The following is an 18,152-nucleotide window of genomic DNA, read 5'->3' as shown; positions in this document are numbered from 1 at the left end:
ATAAGTCTATGTTTTAAGGATAACTTACTATAGGTACCCACTTTTCTATGCTTAGTTGGGGCAAGTCGCTTAGTTACTTACAAAATATTATCCTAAAGATTACATATTATGTAGGTACACACCGATATTGCTCTATCTGATTTTCTGCTTGATGATAAGTAATTCACATATAATTCCCATTACGAATTGAACGGAATAAACGTAAACAAACTGCTGTCACTGTCAAAGTTACACGAGCAGCTCAAGTCAGGGGTTCTTAAAGTAAGGGCCGACAGAAAAACATTATTAACGATCACTCTATTACACATTTAAAATCGTGAATCGATCGAACACGATGACTGTTATTATTATGTTATGATCCCATGACATGCAGGTAAAAAAAATATCGGTCCAAAATTGACGATATTCTGATACTTACAAAACCAATAATTAAATTTATAACCACCTTATTATGTACCATCGTATTTGAAGACGGTTTTAATTAGCCATTAAAATTCACTACCACATAGTGTCGAAAGTTACTGAAAAATAATGTTTAGCGGCCCGCTACTTGGTAATGGTCGCCCAGGTACATTTCCACAGTGATACCAGTGCAATAAATAAACTATCCGACAAAAACGGCTTTCTAATTTCAATAAATATACCAAAAGGTTTTGTTGAAATTTATTTTCGTTTAAACAGAGTCATTATTTGTGTAATGGAATATGTAAATTTAGATTTCTAATAAACTGCAATGGTGCATTTTTTTTACAGCACCGGCCACAGCTTTGTTTACAATAAATCTGGCTAATTCAAAATAGGAATATAGGTACTAAGGACTTTGACATTGCTCTAATGCAAATCGAAGTGCATCGAGAGACGTGAAATGTCTATGAATAGGATATCCTTTAATAGGATTTAAGAGTGGCGAGCGGCTTGCGGGTGCTCGGCTCCGAGTTTATTTTAAGCCTCGCGGTGCTGAGTGCTTTGCCGTGTCGTGACGGCGCCTCCCCGGCCACACCGCCTCGCGGCCTGCCTGCCTCGCTCTGCTGGCATACTGGCAAGGCAACCACCGCCTGCCCTGCCTCGTCCTGCAGATATGGCCGTTGCTTTATCTGAGCTTTGGTGAAAAGTAACGCTTGTTTCGTAATAGTTAACAACTGCACATAGATATGGGACCATCCCCGATATCGCAAAAAAAATACTGTTCCGTAAATCCGTACATTTTGTAGCTAATTACCTACTATGGAAGTGTAGTAATAGTAAATGCAGATCAGTAAATATGTTGTTGATCTTGGTAGGTAGGATATACAGGTTCACATAGGTTCTGGGTGTCAAATTGACAATGCAATATTATGGCACCATTGAGCTGATCTGACGATGGAGACAGGAGCTGGCCAAAGGTACTAGGAACTGTCAGAAAAACAGCGCATCGTTTTTAGGATTGTAGGAATAGGCTACTAAGTAGAATCATATAGAATTTGGCAGAAGAAATGATTCTTTTTGTAGTATTTTACATAAAAAACCGGCCAAGTGCGAGTCGGACTCGCCCACCGAGGGTTCCGTACCTACAAAACTATTAGGTACTTTTACGTTACTCACATAAGTCTAAAGACTGGGCTAGGCTAGAAGTATAGGTTCTCTAATGAGCATAATTGTGTTTAGCGCCACCTCTCGACGAATTCGCGAACTAATTAGCACAGCTTGCGTGAGGTCTTTTATAATGTTAACCAAATTCAACATTTTTTATTTTATTTTAAAGTAGGTGTTTTATGTAAAATTTCGTAGCTATAAATTTTAACACCTTTATTCATAAACGTACACTAAAGTTATCCAGCGGATAAAGTTCGTTTGTCCCTTTCTATCACACCAATACGTCGGAAAGGGACAACCGAACTTTATCGGCTTGATAACTTAGTGTCATTGAGGTATAATGTACTAGAGAGGACACGGCGAACAAAAAGTTTGCGCCACGAACATAAGTCCAGTGGACTTATGTTGCCTCAGTCAGTCTCTGCGCGTGGTGGGAGGAGGTTGTCTCTGACTGCACACAAATAAAATGAAAAAATGCCTTCCTGTGCTATAAGATACTCTTGAAGCCATACGAGAAAATCTAATAAAAGTGACGGTGTCACATTTCATCGGTTAGTAGACAAGCTATTTTAATCTAACTTAATTTAAGTAATTATTATAATGAAGGGACGGGCTCCTTAAACGCGATGCTATGGCCACCATTTTGACAACTGGAATCATAGATGAATCGCGCAGACATGACATGTAGGTAATAAGGTATAATAATTGTGATCATATTCTGTTTTCAATATATAATATAAAAATATTTATTTCAATTTATAGTTTTGAATATTACACGGTTCTAATACGAATTTTAGTCGATAATATTATACAATAAGCATGATTTTGAATTATTTCTGAATTATAATTCTCATTATTGACGAAAAATAGTGACACCAAAACTGAAATAGTATTATAGTATTTAATGCAACCGGTGTTTAAGGGAGGTAAAACAAGGTGAATGGCGCGATTATTATTCTGAGCGACAGAAACTTACAAAACTAATTTTATTCAAAGGAAATTAAAATTTATGAAAAAAACAATTACTTATTTTTATTTCACTGAGTAGAAATTAAATATAACACAATGTATAATAGTGCTAAAAGTAAACTACTTAGTATTTCACATACAAAGTATAAAACAAAGGTCTACACTAAAAGTGTCGCGTCTAGGTGGTCAAGTCTTACTCTATGACACGGTTCGCTTCACGCGCATGCGCCTCGCGCTGCCGCCGCTGCCGGTCGGCGCACAGAATATGTTCGAGTTGTCATTTCTAGTACGTAGTACATAGTAGTTCAATGCTTAGTGTACGTTTATGAATAACGGGGTGAGTATTACCGTACTGTAAAAATGTAATGTATACGGATTAATGAATTTAATATAGATAGGTAATTATTCATATGTGGCAAAACGAAGGAAATTGTTTACACCTTCGCAATAAGTATCTAATGATATTTTTTTAATTTACCATGTTACTTCACGTACCTACTTAGGTACTTATTTTAAAAACTCTAAAAATGTCTATTGAGTTTCTGTCGCAGACCACCATGTGGCTTCTGCATATTCTGCGCTGTGATAGAGTTGCCATAGTAGGTATGTATATATTGTATAATAGGCAATAAGAGGCAAAAAACATATTGTGCTAAAATATTTAAAATACCTACAGTCATTTCCGAAACGTGTGAATTCACGTCAATACTTTCTTTTATCAGTATTACACGGAGTAGGTAAACGTTTCGTGGCAGCGGCAGCGCACACTGCAGAGAGCGCACGTGGACACCGGCGCGGCGCCACAGAATATATAATAGCACAAGTAAAGAAGGCCCACTGCTTTGATGTTTCCGAAATGCCGCCTTTTTAAATACCTACAACATTCTTACAAAGAAACGAGCCGCACGTGCGCGGCGTCCGGTGATAGGGTTACCAATGGATCCAAACGAATTAATACTCACATTAAATGTTATATTATTATATTCAAGTCTTGAGTACTTTCTAGGTATATACGCTGTATTTATATATTTTTGTTCAAGGTTCCAACATCACAAGCCTTATTGAACTTTTCCGTGGGACTTAATCAGTAGTAGATCTGTATAAGAATATCTTTTGGTATTTATTTTATTCAATATGTCTATTTAATTAAGTATTATTAGCCATTCCACCCGCGGACATCGCTTAAAAAACCTCGCGACGTAAAGTAACAATAGAAAATGCGAACGTGCATTCCGTGAGAATGTGCGCCACCCCTGAGTAGGCTGCGAACTCGCGGCCACAGCTCGCGGCCGCCAGGATATTATACTTGTAGCGCGGCGATAGGATAGCGGAGTGAGCCGCCCCTGGCAGCGCCAGCGGACGCGTCTGTGTGCGTGAGCTAGGTATGCATACAACTACAACTGCTGTAGGCACCGCCCCCCCCCCCCCCCCCTCAGCGCGTCCTCTGCGGCGCGGGCCCTGGTTTCTCTGGCCCGTCACAACTGTGACCTTCGCCCGTCGAACCACCCGCCGCCGGCGACGTTTCAAAGAAACCACCCTCAAACATTTCCGAACAAAACATTCGAACGTCGTCAGTCGCGGACCCGCGTAAAAAACCACAACACATTCTATGAACATTGGTCAAGTGCGAGTCGGTTTTCGACTTTTCCATGCAAAGAACTCATGAGCGCCTGAACGACTGTGATGGCAAAGTTAACTTTTCGCACTTTCAAGACTTTACGTATATATCTCGGAAACGATAAGAGATAGAGCAAAATGGACTTCAGATTTGGGCTGTCGTTGGCACAAATTCTATGTTTTCGTCAACAGAGACCTTTTTTGGACCGATTTGAACAAAATTTTGCTCAGTCCACTTACAAACGGTCTTAAGCGCCTCCTTTTTAGTAGAAACTTAAGTCGTTTTGGCAAATGAAAAAAAAAATTGAACAATTTCTAAAAAGAAAAAGACAGAAATGAATTTCTTTCTACCTGTCCATCACGCTTACAAAATTTTAAGACGTTTAGTACTGCTTGCAGCGTCAGTGAGTGAAAATCTTAATTTGAGTTTTTTCTCGTAAGTCCGACTTACGCTTGACTGTAGATTTCTAATAGGTTTTCCTGTAATCTACAGGTAGAGGGCTATCTCGTGTATTTTTTTGAAAATTTTACGCTAAGTAGTTTCGGAGATAAGGGGGGGGGAATGGTAATTTTTTGTCTATTTTCTTAAATTACTTCTAAAGTACCAAAATTAAAAATAAAAAAAAAATATATTTCCAATGCTCATAAAATGCTCTTTCATTTGATATATAACACAATATAGTTTTAATAACTTTGATTTTTAATTTTCAAGTTTACCCCCCAAAAGTGACCCCTATGATTAAATTTCATTTAATTAAATTACATGTCCGTCTTTGGGCCATAGGTTTACATATGTGTACCAAATTTCAAGTAAATCGGTCCAGTAGTTTCGGAGAAATCGGCTGTAACAGAGGGACAGACAGACACACGAGTGATCCTATAAGGGTTCCGTTTTTCCTCTTTGAGGTACGGAACCCTAAAAACCAATATTTATAGATTTTGGGTAAGTATTAAAAGTGAACGATGACTACGAATTTTCGATTAAAAATGTGTAAAATACTTTTCACCACACTAACGGGTAAAGGCTTACTTTGCTATTCGAAAACAGATAGCAAAATTGCATTTGATCCACAAGAGTGCAAAGTAATTTCATACAAATTTTAACATGATGTCTTAAGCTAGCGGATAGAATTTACTTATAAATGATGATTTTGAATCATAAATATTGAATAAATCGATGGATTTGATTTACTTTGATGTTTTATAGTCAGTATTTTGTTCGTGTTGGTGTGGTGAAAAATATTGTGTTTCACTCGGTGGCAAAGTTTGTTTAACCTTCGTGCCTTGAAACCCTCGCAACGCTCAAGATTCCACTTTTTGAACCACTCACTACGCTCGCGGTTCAATATTGGAATCTTTCGCTTGCGCGGGTATCAATATTGGCACGTGCGGTTAAACAAGTACTTTGCCCCCTTGTAAAACAAATAACTATTTTTAAACTTTGGCCACCGAAAACGCTGTCAGTCACATAGTGACGTCAACGTCATCGAACCTAACTTAACTTCATGTCAAATCAATCACTGACGTAATGAACTTTATGATGACTTTATGCCTCATACTTAGGTAATGTCAGAAAGATTTGTGTTTAATTCGATTGACGTCATGCAGACAATCTTATACATGGCTATAATGTTGTTTTTGCCTGATTAAATGAAAGTATACTTTAAAAATGTTTTTTGCGGTTTTCAAGTCGTAATAAAATATGGTAATATTTTTTTCGGTTAATTGGACAGTAATTAATAATATAAGATAGACTTTAAAAAGAGTCAAGTAGCCTATTATCTCAATCATTTGACAGTCTGAAAAAAAATACTGTCTTCAAAATAGACTTGTAATTTTTAAGGTATTTCCTGAGGGTATTTTCCATCTTAGGTCTTAATGGGAAGTTTAATATTAGACAGAACATACGTTTTTATAACAAACCCATTATTTTCTGAGTGTGTTTAGTAAAACGTCCCATTTTGTCGGTTACCATTAAGGCGAGATTTATACTTGTATCTTTATCTTATACCTTTAAACGAGCAATTCTTGTATTTAATTATTTATTTACCTCTTTATTTATATATGTATATAATTATACCGACGATCTCGGAAACCGCTCTAACGATTTCGCTGAAATTTGTTATGTGGGGGTTTTCGGGGGTGAATAATCGATCTAGCGTAGCCTTAGATCCCGGAAATCGCGAATTTTCGAGTTTTCATGCGTTTTTCTTTCGCGTTAGTAAACATAAAAATATGGTCGTTAATTTCGCCACCCGCGCGGCGGCTCCGCGTAGTTCAGTCGTACGAGGTTGGTCTAATGTTCGCAGACAGATCGAATCCCGGCCAGAAATTAAGGTTTTGTTTTTTGTTTTTATTTTATTTATAAGAGTTTTCTTTTTATCTAAAGACGTGATATAATATAATAGAACCGAGCGAAGCTCGATCGCCCAGATATTATGAATAAACTGACAAAGCGGCTTTATAGCAGTCGACAAAGTGGGACGTTTTCTCGCGCACACTCACATTTTAATCCATGTTACCTACAATTGAATCACAATCACAATCAAAACTTAATTACTTGCTAAATAAATGCCCTAGTGCAGAATCTGCACACTTTCTGCGCTCTTTATAGACAAAGAATGATCCTCTTTCAGATAATCAGAAATGTAAAAATCTAATCTTAGGTTTTTCTGGTTACTATTGTCAATAAACTAGGATTTGAGGGAAACATAAAGGGATCCCTTACGGTAGCGAGTCTGTAGGTATCGCTTGTTTAGCTTCACAATAGTGGCCACAGTGGGAACCTAAATCAACAGACAACCGTCGTATAGTTTCTTGACTTTGGAATCGCAAATATTGATGTTAAATATTTTTAATGGAGATAAAACAACAGCTAATTAAATTGAGTAGCCGGAAGTGATGGTCTGGTGATAACAGGTCGACCGCTAAAATACATGCTGTTTGGACAGCGTATTATCATCGGATTGCTACCGACAGATACAAAATATAACATTGTGAATATTGCGATTATCTCAGCACCTAGGTATAAATAAGTACCTATTATATGTATTTGAACTCTAAACTGCGGTTTGTTTCTACCGTTAGGGTGGCTGGTTTGGGTAGGTTAATTTAATACTTTTTCGGATCGGACAGCCGAGAATCGGTGGCATGCTTGACTCGACGAGGCGTTCTTCTCTTTTATTTAAGGATGTCGTGATGCGCAATGTAAAAGAGGTTGCCGCGTACCTGTCCGAGGTATAAATAAGGTGGTGTTTGGTTTGGTTCATATTTCTCCGAAATGTGAGGCTCTCTTTATTTTTTCAAGACGGGCGTGAGACCGGTTGCGCGAGCGGGACAGCTGCCGGTGGAAAGCTCGCGAGGATCGCGGCGACAGCGGCATCCAGATACAGCACAGTCCTCCGTCGGCGCGGGCCCAGGCTGACGTCTCGTCCCGACGCTCGCTCCCGCCACCCATCTCCGCACGTCAAAAACTTTACGTGCCGCACTCATTTTGTTTGTGTTGCCGTGTTCGAGGACTAACATTTTGAACTACAACAGCTATTTTAGGCTGCCTTCCCGTATACTTAATTCACAAGTGCCGGCTGGATTGTGACGATTTAACAACTTGTGTGAAAAGCATCTCCGCCGAGTTTGGAGCCTGTTGCATCTTTAAATAACGGTGAGTGTTCCTTGTGTCGGTGTACCTGCTACAAAAAATATGTAAAGTCAAGCACTAACTTCTCTTAACATTTTAGTTTTCATAGCAGTCTAAGCAGATAAATACGTAGAGTGATGATACGTAATCAATCAAATTGCGGTAGACTAGGTTTAAGGAGGTACTCAATAAGAATATACTTACCAGACAAACTGAGACAGCCGGGAATGCCGGCATATTATTACTTAAGAAAGTACCTTCACATGTTACACACTGCTAATAACTTTCTTGAGATTAACAGACTTCCGTGTATTTCTTGCATTGTAGTAGTATAGTTGGTCAAGACTAGTAGATCGCACGCTTTGATATTGTTGATATTAAAATCCTGTTCAGAGAATAATTTTCGCGTGAATGCGTAATGCGTATGTTGATGTGTTGATGTAGGTATTATAACTGAACGTGACTGTATAATATTTATTTACGAACCTAACTTTGAAGATAGGTACCTAGATAGTTATATTAGTTATTAGTTTGGTAAACCAATATTACTATTATGTATATTATATATAGTGGTCTTGACTTCAACTGCAATAGGCATCAGAAATCTGAGTAGGTTTCTAAGACTTATTATTGTTACTATATATTTCAACACACGTTATTGAAAGATGCGTCTTTCCACAAAGATATACCTAGATAATACAGGAAATAAATAAAGGTAGGGTAGTTAGGCTGCTTTAGTACAGTATAAAGTACAAAAAGAAAAAAAAAATAGTGGGTAGAACATTTTATGTGGGTAATTATCTCCTTATTATTGAAGGCTATGTTCCGGTCTTAAATGAAAGAACTTCTCCTTGCACTTTGTTTTATTACAATGCCAATCTCATACTGAACAGTTTGGGTTACAATCACAGTCGATATTAACAATACAATACACAAATTCCTAAAATTATCACAGCTTGGTTATACGGTTGCTTTTTCTAGTTTTTCCATAATGCCGATTATATCTTTTTTTCACGGTGACATCTGTCAAGATTTATGCGGTTCCCGCCTAATGTTTTATTTTTTAAAAGGGCCAATCTTATTCAGGCACGTTTATATCTACCGATAATTTGATAAAGGCCAGTATACATATAAAATCAATGAAAATTATGAACTCAATGTCGAAAGCTAACAGCTCGGCCTTCCTGTGTAAGCGAGGCCCTTCGCTTAGGACCAGTTGCATCACCCGCAGACAACAGCTAGCAGGCACATCAACGTCTCGCAGCAGAAGTCTATGGACATTACCATACTAAAATATTACAAACGTTTAATTCGTTAACAGACGGATTGGTGCAACCGATCCCTAGGTTGTTGACATAACACAAACCTACTTCCTATGCCTACTAGTGTAGAGATCAACAGTGGTAATGATAACATATCATTGAACATTGCTTGTAATGATAACATAACTTCAATAAAAGTTACGAGTTTCAACAATAGAAAACTATTCAAAAACATGAATTAACAACAAATAAATCAAAAGCTGCATGTTTCAGACAATAATCATTCGTCTGATACAACGGTAATGGTAACATACCTAATCCTCCAGGTGTTGACATGCTTGTTAATGATAACACAACTACAATAAAATTTACGAGTTTTGACAATAGCAAACTTATCAATAACATCAATAATAACAATAAAAAAAAATCAAAGGCTCCATTTTTCAGACAATAATAATACGACTATACAACAGTAACAGTAGGCCTAGCACACGATGGCCTACAGGAAGAGTGCAATAAGTACATCGGCCATCCTCGTTGTTAAGCGAGTCCCTTCGCCTTAAGCATTTCTCAGTGTCACGACTGGAACTACGAGTATCAACTATCAATTAGATAATATGCTTAGAAATCAGCGATAAAAAAAAACAATGAATTTGTACCTACTTATTAAATTTTGCACCTATAGGCATACCAACATTGTCATTCAATTTTACATTAACAAACAAAAATAGATCATAAGATATAACAAAACCGATAGTCGTATGGAATAATAATTTAATCCGAAACACAACAAGAAATTTAATCCAATAAACTTAACATGTATAGCGTAACTACTGTCATAGAGTATATAAAAAAAAACATCTTTATTCAGTTGATTGGCCAAAAATCGAACAAAATGCTCAAATCACACATTTAACATCCATTATATTTCAAATAACGTTGCCAGTATCTGTTTTCCATACAGTCTTGTACAAACACACAAGAAATATAACTATCCGTGGGTCACAAACGACTTAATAATAAAAAAAAAAAAAAACTTCTCGTCCAGTTAATTGAAATCGCTCAAAAACGCCCGCATAGTAATGTGATATTGAAACTAATTATATCACAATCAATATATTAATAATTTAAACAATCTCTATCACACGCACATCGCACAACGCGAATACTACGCTAAAACGTTACAAAGTAGTGGTTATCAACTAAACACTCTCTGGCAAATCGTAAACACCGTCACGACACGCGTCTCCAGCAAGCGACAATGCAATCTGGACTCGTTAAAAGATAGCCGGGACGAACAATACACATCGCGGAACCGGTTAGCTAAGATATCAATATATATTTTTTTATCTGCTGCAAATACTGCAAATGCACCTATCGCTCGCCCGGAACTGACTAATGAAGTACCTCTTACACATTCGTGCACCCACAGAACACCCCACTAGAAGCCAAATGCAAGCGATATTGTTCGAGACGCAAATCACCAATCCTTGCGGGGTGAGGCGGGCGCGCACGGTGCTGCCATTGGTCGTTTCAAATAATGGCGCGCCTTTATGATTAGCAGTAGGGATGGGAATGGGACATGTCTATTATTATAGACAATGGTACCGGTACCAGTACTGTGGTGAATTTGTTTTGCAACAAATTATAATATTATAATTAAATTATAATAAGGCCTAGTTACCCTTCGGGTTGGAAGGTCAGATGGCAGTCGCTTTCATAAAACTAGTGCCTACGCCAAATCTTAGTAGTAGTTTCCAAAGCGGACCCCAGGCTCCCATGAGCCGTGGCGAATGCCGATGCCGGGATAACGCAAGGAGGATGATAATTGTGATAGCATCTCAATAAAAATCATTCTAGTAACTAATAACTAAACTGTGCATTTTTACTTACGTTTACTAAGTTAAATAACCAACTAAATATTCTAAACTAATCAATGAACTAAATACCACTACAGACTCTACAGATTCTAAATAATTATTCACTATTACAAATCTGCTTTCTTTTATATTTCATAAAATGGTAGCACATGGTACGAACGGCAGTACGAAGTTCCCGCAACAGACATAAACTAACATGGCCCCATGCCTAGTCGTTTACGTGAAAGGGATAGCATATCACATTGTTAACTCGGTAAAGAGGGATGGACGCGCCTCGGCGCCGCTCAGCACAACCATATTGACCAGTATAAATGAACTCCGCGGACAATAAACAATATTCAACAAAATAATTAATTTGACTTAACTGTGGAATGTTATTCCATCTTTTTTACATGTAGAAGTGTTAGAAGACTTGCCACACCACTTTATGCTGTAAGTAGAGTTTGCATTATCCGACGGATTTTTAATATTCGAATAATTCGGATAATACAATTTTTATTATTCGAATATTCGAATAATTCGGATAATTTCGGATAATTTATTAAATGGATCAAAATTAATGTTACAGGTGCGTATAAGCGTGGAATTGATAACGGCTGAGATAGATGAGCGCCATAATGCGAAATTTACCTACATTTTTATTTATTTTTTGCGTAAATCAGCAAACTCTAGAAATTAAAACACATCTAGCTCTCTATCTTTAGTTCTATGACTAGAATCTTGCAATCAGATAGTGAGCTTTCGATATAAGACAGTTAGTAGTCGTGATTAGTTAGGTGTTAGGTATAACGAGAAGTTTTTCCGACAACACCTTTACCTTGGAAATGGATGGTAGAGAGGATGGCTTGTGTAGAGTGGAACGTGAGACAACAACATTGGATATGATGATGGTTATAGGCGATACAGCGTTGTCATATTATCCGTTCCGATATCGGATATAGGAAGGATGTCAAAGGCAAAAATCAAAGATGGCGCCTTGAATGATTTCGAGAATGTATAGGAGTCGGTCCTTCGCTCGATCGGATCGGATACTCATCTTATCTTAAATCTGCGTGGATCTTTTGTGCAATTACCCCCTTAGATCTTAAGCTCCTTCAGCTATTCAGGAGCTTCTCGACCATCTCCACGTATCGGATGATGAGACTCATGGGTAGCTCTCTGATGTCCTTTGGTACTAGGTAGCCTGCTCCAAAGTTCTTCATTCTTTGTCTGGCGAGGGCGTGACATTCACACATTAGATGTCTGACGGTCTCTTCCTCTTCGCCGCACATGCGACAATCTGTGTAGTCAGCGTGTCCCATCTTGGCCAACATTCCTTTGATCCCGTAATGGCATGTGAACACCCCCGTTATAATTTGGAGTTGTCTTTTGCCTAGCTTTCCTAGCTTTTTGCTCCATCCAGATTCTACCCTCCGCATAAAGAGCTTTGAATGCTTCAGACCTACCAAGGCATCCCACTCTTTTTGGTGATTAGCCTTTGTATGGTCCTTCATAGCCGTTTTAATGGTTCCTTGTGACGTTGTCTTTAGACCTGGCCTTGGCAAGTTCATCAGCATTTTCATTGCCAATGAAGCCTTCGTGCCCCGGTATCCATACCAGTTGCACCTTGTTTTGCCTTCCAAGCTTGTTAAGAGCTTGGATGCCGTTTAATACCAGTCAAGAGTCACCTCTGGGCGATGTGAAGGCTTTGAGTGCCGCCTGACTGTCGCTGAGTATATAGATATTCTTTCCTTGGATTTGTCTAACTATATTCTTATGTACACAGGTAATTATTGCGTATGTCTCGGCTTAAAAGACAGTGGCATAATTGCCCATGCTGATACTACCACTGTAGTCACTAGTCATTTGCATAAATGCCTACGCCCGTACCAGATGCCATCTTGGACCGGATCGGATACTTAATATAAAAAGTTGAAAACTCTTTTCGTAGGCTCTAAACAAAAGCGTCCTGGTTAGGGTCTTAGAACAGGAATGAGCAACTGAGCATAGGTACTCGTTCAAAACAGAATAACCAAAAAAAGAGAAGACCAATTAGTCGAAGAAACTTCCTATCCAGGTGTGGATCATTTTAGACCTTAGTTGCACAGTGGCTGGTACCAAAGTACCAATGGAAGGGGAGAAGCGATAAATAAGTATTGTACTACCAACATAAAATATACAAGACATAAAATTTAAAAAAATGAAGAAGGAGGAGGTACAAAGGCGAACTTATTTAAATATTCAAATCCAAAACGCCTCAAATTGCTCGGCAGCAATTTGATGGGTTTTAGTTTCCATGCTGATCAGTAGATCGACTAAGATTTCAAATTATAAGTAGTAATTAGACCGATTTTGCAGACTGCTCAGCGGGACCGACCTGCAGAACGCGGGGTGGGAACTGATGTCGGATCTTGACAGTGTCAATGACATAGTAAGTATATTCAACCAAAAAGTTCTCACTATATTTGATGTACATGCCCCAGTAAAAACATCCTTAGTCAAAGTACAATCTTGCCCGTGGATTACTGACACTGTCAAGTTCATGATGCATCTGCGCGACACTGCTGCAACAGACTTTCACAGAAACCCGAATGATATAAAAAAAAAATATTACAAGGACCTTAAGTCTGTAGTGAACAAGGCTCTATATTTCGAAAAGGTGGCTTATTTTAAACAAAATATAAATAGTAAAATAAATGACCCTAAAACATTATGGAAAAATCTGAAATCGACAATATTACCCACTAAGAATAATGAATTACCTTCAACTTTCAATAATCCTTGCGTAATAAATAAACATTTTCTTGACCTGCCGGGAACTACAGATGTAACTATGTCACAGTTAACCTATTTTGAATTTCACAGGCACAGCGACACAGTATTCCATTTAAAAACAATTAACTCGAGTGAAGTCACTAAAATAATTAGGAATTTAAAGTCTAATGCAGAGGGTGCTGATGGGATAAATTTACATATGCTTATTCTTACGCTTCCTTACACAATTGACATTATGACTAGTTTAATTAACAAGTCTATTCTATCATGCACCTTTCCTGATATTTGGAAGTTAGCAGTTGTAAATCCTCTGCCCAAAATTCCCAACCCTGTTACTATTAAAGACCTTAGGCCAATTAGCATACTCCCATGTCTGTCAAAAATAATGGAGAAAGTTGTCTGTGCACAGTTAACTGCCTACCTTGAAACTAATAACATTTTGCCAGACGTCCAATCGGGTTTCCGGAAAGGACGTAGCACCACAACTGCTTTGCTTGATGTCACTGACAACATATTAGATGCTCAGGATAAGGGTATGTGTACTCTTTTAGTGCTCCTAGACTTTTCTAGGGCATTTGATTGTATAAATATAGATCTACTTCTATCAAAGCTAGCTTACTATGGTTTTGATCAGAAAACTATACAATGGTTCCATAGCTACCTCAGTAACCGATGGCAGATGGTCAAGGTGCGCTCTGGTGACAGTTCCTCACTTCTTTCAGAAAAAGCCAAGCTTAACCGAGGAGTCCCACAGGGATCTGTAATCGGCCCGCTCCTATTTGTTCTCTATTCTGCAGACGTTAGGCTTCACATTAAACACTGTAGATACCACATATACGCAGATGACATTCAGATCTACTTATCATGTAAGCCAGCAGAGGTTGACTATGCTATAGAGAAACTAAATTATGACCTCGCAAGTATAGCAACCTGGGCTAGACAAAACTGCTTAGTGCTCAACCCAAATAAAACAAAGTACCTTATCTTTGGCAGTAAGCAACAACTGGCGGGTGTCAGTATGTCAGTGAATATTATGCTGATGGATGAACCAATTGAAAGGGTGTATGAAGCACGGAATTTGGGACTTTTAATGGATTGTGGACTTCGTTACGAGAAGCACACTGCTGAAGCTGTAAGAAGTTGCTTTTACAAGCTAAAGGTATTATATAAAATTCGCCCATACCTTAGCGAAACCTTGCGCATTCAACTGACCGAGTCGCTGGTACTGTCAAAACTGAACTATATGGATATTGTAACTGGGCCTAGGCTTCTGGCTAAAACCAAGAGACTCGTCCAACGTGTTCAAAATGCTTGTGCTCGCTTCTGTTTTGACATTCCGTTGAGAGCACACGTCACTCCATTTCTCAATAGTCACAAAATTCTCAAAATGCAGCACCGTCGTAAACTTCATCTGGCTTGTTTGCTTTTCGGAGTTCTTAAGTATAAAACACCTGCATATCTTTTTGTTAAGTTATCTTGCATCAAGCTCCGCGACCGCCGCAATTGTGGAATTCATTTGCTGACGCCACGCCATGCTTCGGCAGCCTTCCGGGGCAGCTACCGGTATAACGCTTCAAAGTGTTGGAATAATGTCCCACCACCTATAAGGAACCTGCAAAGTATTTATAGTTTCAGAATAAAGCTCAAACAATACATGCTTAGCCACCAATTCAACCAGGAAACCTGCTTACATGATACAAGTTGCCTGTAGTCTCTGTTTTTACTTACCACATAGTTTATGTTCCGTCTGTATTGCCATGGCGCACTTCATTCTGAAATATTCTCAGCCTTTTATTGATATTAATTAATAATTTAAGTTTGCATTGCCAATTTTTGTTTGTCCTTGTACTCGTGCTTTTTGTTATGTCATTTTAGTTCCCGTAATGGCCGGATGGCGCTAGATGTAGTCATATTTTAATGTACAGCTATGACGAGTCCGACCCGATAATATTGTGTAATAATGTAATGTCTGTTATAAATCTTTGTTGTCTTTTGCATACTTTCTTTTTTTGCTATTTTTTATTTTTATTAGTGTTGTATTCATAAATTGTTACCTGTCGTGATTGTTTTCACCGAATGGCCTCATCGGAAGACCAGCGCTGGAAGTCGCCAGCAACATGCTGAGATGAGACCATTTCGTGGCACTTTTGTCTGTTAGCCTTTGTGTGTATGGTTACTTGTTTGTGTCGTTAATTTTTGTGTATATTATATTGTTATCGTCGTTGTTAAGTGCTTACGAATAAAAAATATTCTATTCTATTCTATTCTATTTTTGTGTATGAATGTAACTAAGGACTTAAAAGGAAAATGCCTTATATTTCTTAGTGAAGTGGAGGGAATTCTGGCGTACTAAATTGCCATGGAACTGATAACAGCTAAATTCGGAGTGAGGCGCTAAATTTCAATTTCAAAAAAACAAGGGACCAGGAAATCTAGGTATAAATCTCCCTTATTAAGTACGGTTTTACAGATAACTTCACGTTAGCTATTAGCAGTAATGAAAGTAGGTTGGGGTAACGTTTTCATATTAAAAAATAATACTTGAACGTTTTTCTGTTTTTTTAAATCATCCAATTAATCGAATATTTGATAAGAACTGAGTGCGTGGGGTGAGGCATTCTGCTTACTTCTTGTCCACGAATGCTTTCTTTGTTTTGTAAATATTAGTTTGATTTTGAAGATAAATAGGTGTTAACTTGTTAGCAATAACATTGTCCGTATTAAGAATTGATCGAAATTGGTTTCAGTGACGTCTATCTATTAAATATATTACTTATAAGTAAAAAATAATGTTTATAGAAATTATCCGTTTATCCGGATAATTTCACTTGGATTATTCGAATATTTTCGGATAAAAATATTGGCGGATATTCGAATAATTCGGATATTCGAATATCCGGATTGCAAACCCTAGCTGTAAGAGACCATTGTTTGCAACCAAAATTGATTATTTAAGATTTTTTCCCGAGCGGACACGGACACTGTTAGCGGGTCGTATACTTGGGCGCTACTGATCGGTGTCGCACGCGTTCAAACTTTTATAAACCTGATTTGTCGTATGCTTGGTGACCGCGAGTCGCCCTGTAAGGGCCATCTTGTTGTATTGATCTGTGCGTGCACCTCAAGTCCCGTTTCCGTTAAGTTATCGGTCTCGGTTTACCTTTGATGAGTTGTATAAAATCATATAGCGACAAATATTGTTACAAGAAAAACACCTGTGGTATATATGTATATGATACCTCAAAGTTGGACTACCTAGGCATAGTTCAGTTAACTAACATTTTTTTATTATCAAAGTAGGTATTTACCCACCATACTTAAAAATGTAACAGTCGTTCCCGTTTATAAAGGCAAAAGTCAGAAAGATGAGTTGAGGAACTATACCTAGGCCAATAAGTATAATTCCCACTATGGCCAAAGTTTTAAAAGCGGGAGTGAGTAATCGGCCGCATAACTTTTTAGAAAAGTTTCAATTAATACACAAAACAATTTGCCTATCGACGAAATCGCTCGTGTCTCAATTATTAAAGAGAACCATTTACATGTAACCATTGTCGTTTGCGACATGACGAATGCTTTTGACCTTTGCGATCACAACGTCCTAATCAAAAAGTTTGAGCACCACGGTCCAGGTGCCTCTGTTTTAAAGTTCATGGCCGATTTCTTACAGGAAAGACAGCAATCCGTTGTAATAAATAGTGGTGCGGTAAAATCTGACTGTGGTTCTGTAGATATTGGGATCCCCTAGGGCTCGTCCATGGCCCAATCTATGCTTTCTAATACAAATGTATGTTTTTGCTGACGACATACTAACTGCTCCGAACAACGATAGCTTCAAGACGTCAATCACCCGTGACGTACATAAACTCCTAGTACATTGGTTTCGTTAATGGGCTCGTCCTTAAATGTATCAATAACTCAGGTTCTCCACTTTAACCTAGGAAGGAGACCGCCAGTAGTTACCATGAACAACACAATCCTTCCGCACGTCACCTCTGCCAAATTTTGAGCGTTACCCTCGACCAATTGCTAAAATGGGACACCATGGGATAGCAGGAATCTGTTTCGCACCCAAAATACTGTCCTTGTTCTTCCTCAAGCACAAACATATAATAATATAATATAAGCTTTTATTTTCTTGATAAATATTTACAGTTATGTTTTTTTTTTTTTTTTATCTTCTTCATCATCTTCATAAGGACCACCCTGAACGGTAAAGCCTCCTCCAATGCTTTCCAGCATTCTCTTCCTTTTGCTACTTCTGGCCAGCTGTAGCCTACTATTTTTTTTTTTATGCCGTCGCTCCATCTTATGAGTGGTTTTCCACTTCTTCTCTTTCCCTGGGTTAGCCACTCGCTTACCACATTTGGCCAGTGTCCGTCCTCGGTTCCTTGCGTGTCCGGCCTATCTCCATTTAAAGCGTAATACCTGCTTAACTAATCATTAGCCCCGGTCCTCTTT

The 18,152-nt window shown here is 38.2% G+C and overlaps 1 protein-coding gene across 2 annotated transcripts in view; it reads left to right on the top strand.

Annotated features, from left to right (window-relative positions):
* The first annotated feature begins 7,521 nt into the window (after positions 1 to 7,521).
* LOC125240591 (extracellular sulfatase SULF-1 homolog) overlaps positions 7,522 to 18,152 on the top strand; it is a 105,649-nt gene continuing 95,018 nt past the window's right edge. Inside the window, exon 1 of one of the 2 annotated variants that reach the window (XM_048148542.1) lies at positions 7,522 to 7,819. The gene's annotated coding sequence lies outside the window, so the exon portion shown is untranslated. The remainder of the gene's footprint in view (positions 7,820 to 18,152) is intronic. The other variant, XM_048148543.1, reaches the window with a different exon arrangement.

The sequence above is a fragment of the Leguminivora glycinivorella genome, chromosome Z, assembly GCF_023078275.1.
Source record: "Leguminivora glycinivorella isolate SPB_JAAS2020 chromosome Z, LegGlyc_1.1, whole genome shotgun sequence".
NCBI classification, from domain to species: domain Eukaryota; kingdom Metazoa; phylum Arthropoda; class Insecta; order Lepidoptera; family Tortricidae; genus Leguminivora; species Leguminivora glycinivorella.
The sequence above is the reverse complement of the archived record's forward strand: the minus strand, read 5'-3'. Positions and strand labels throughout refer to the sequence as shown.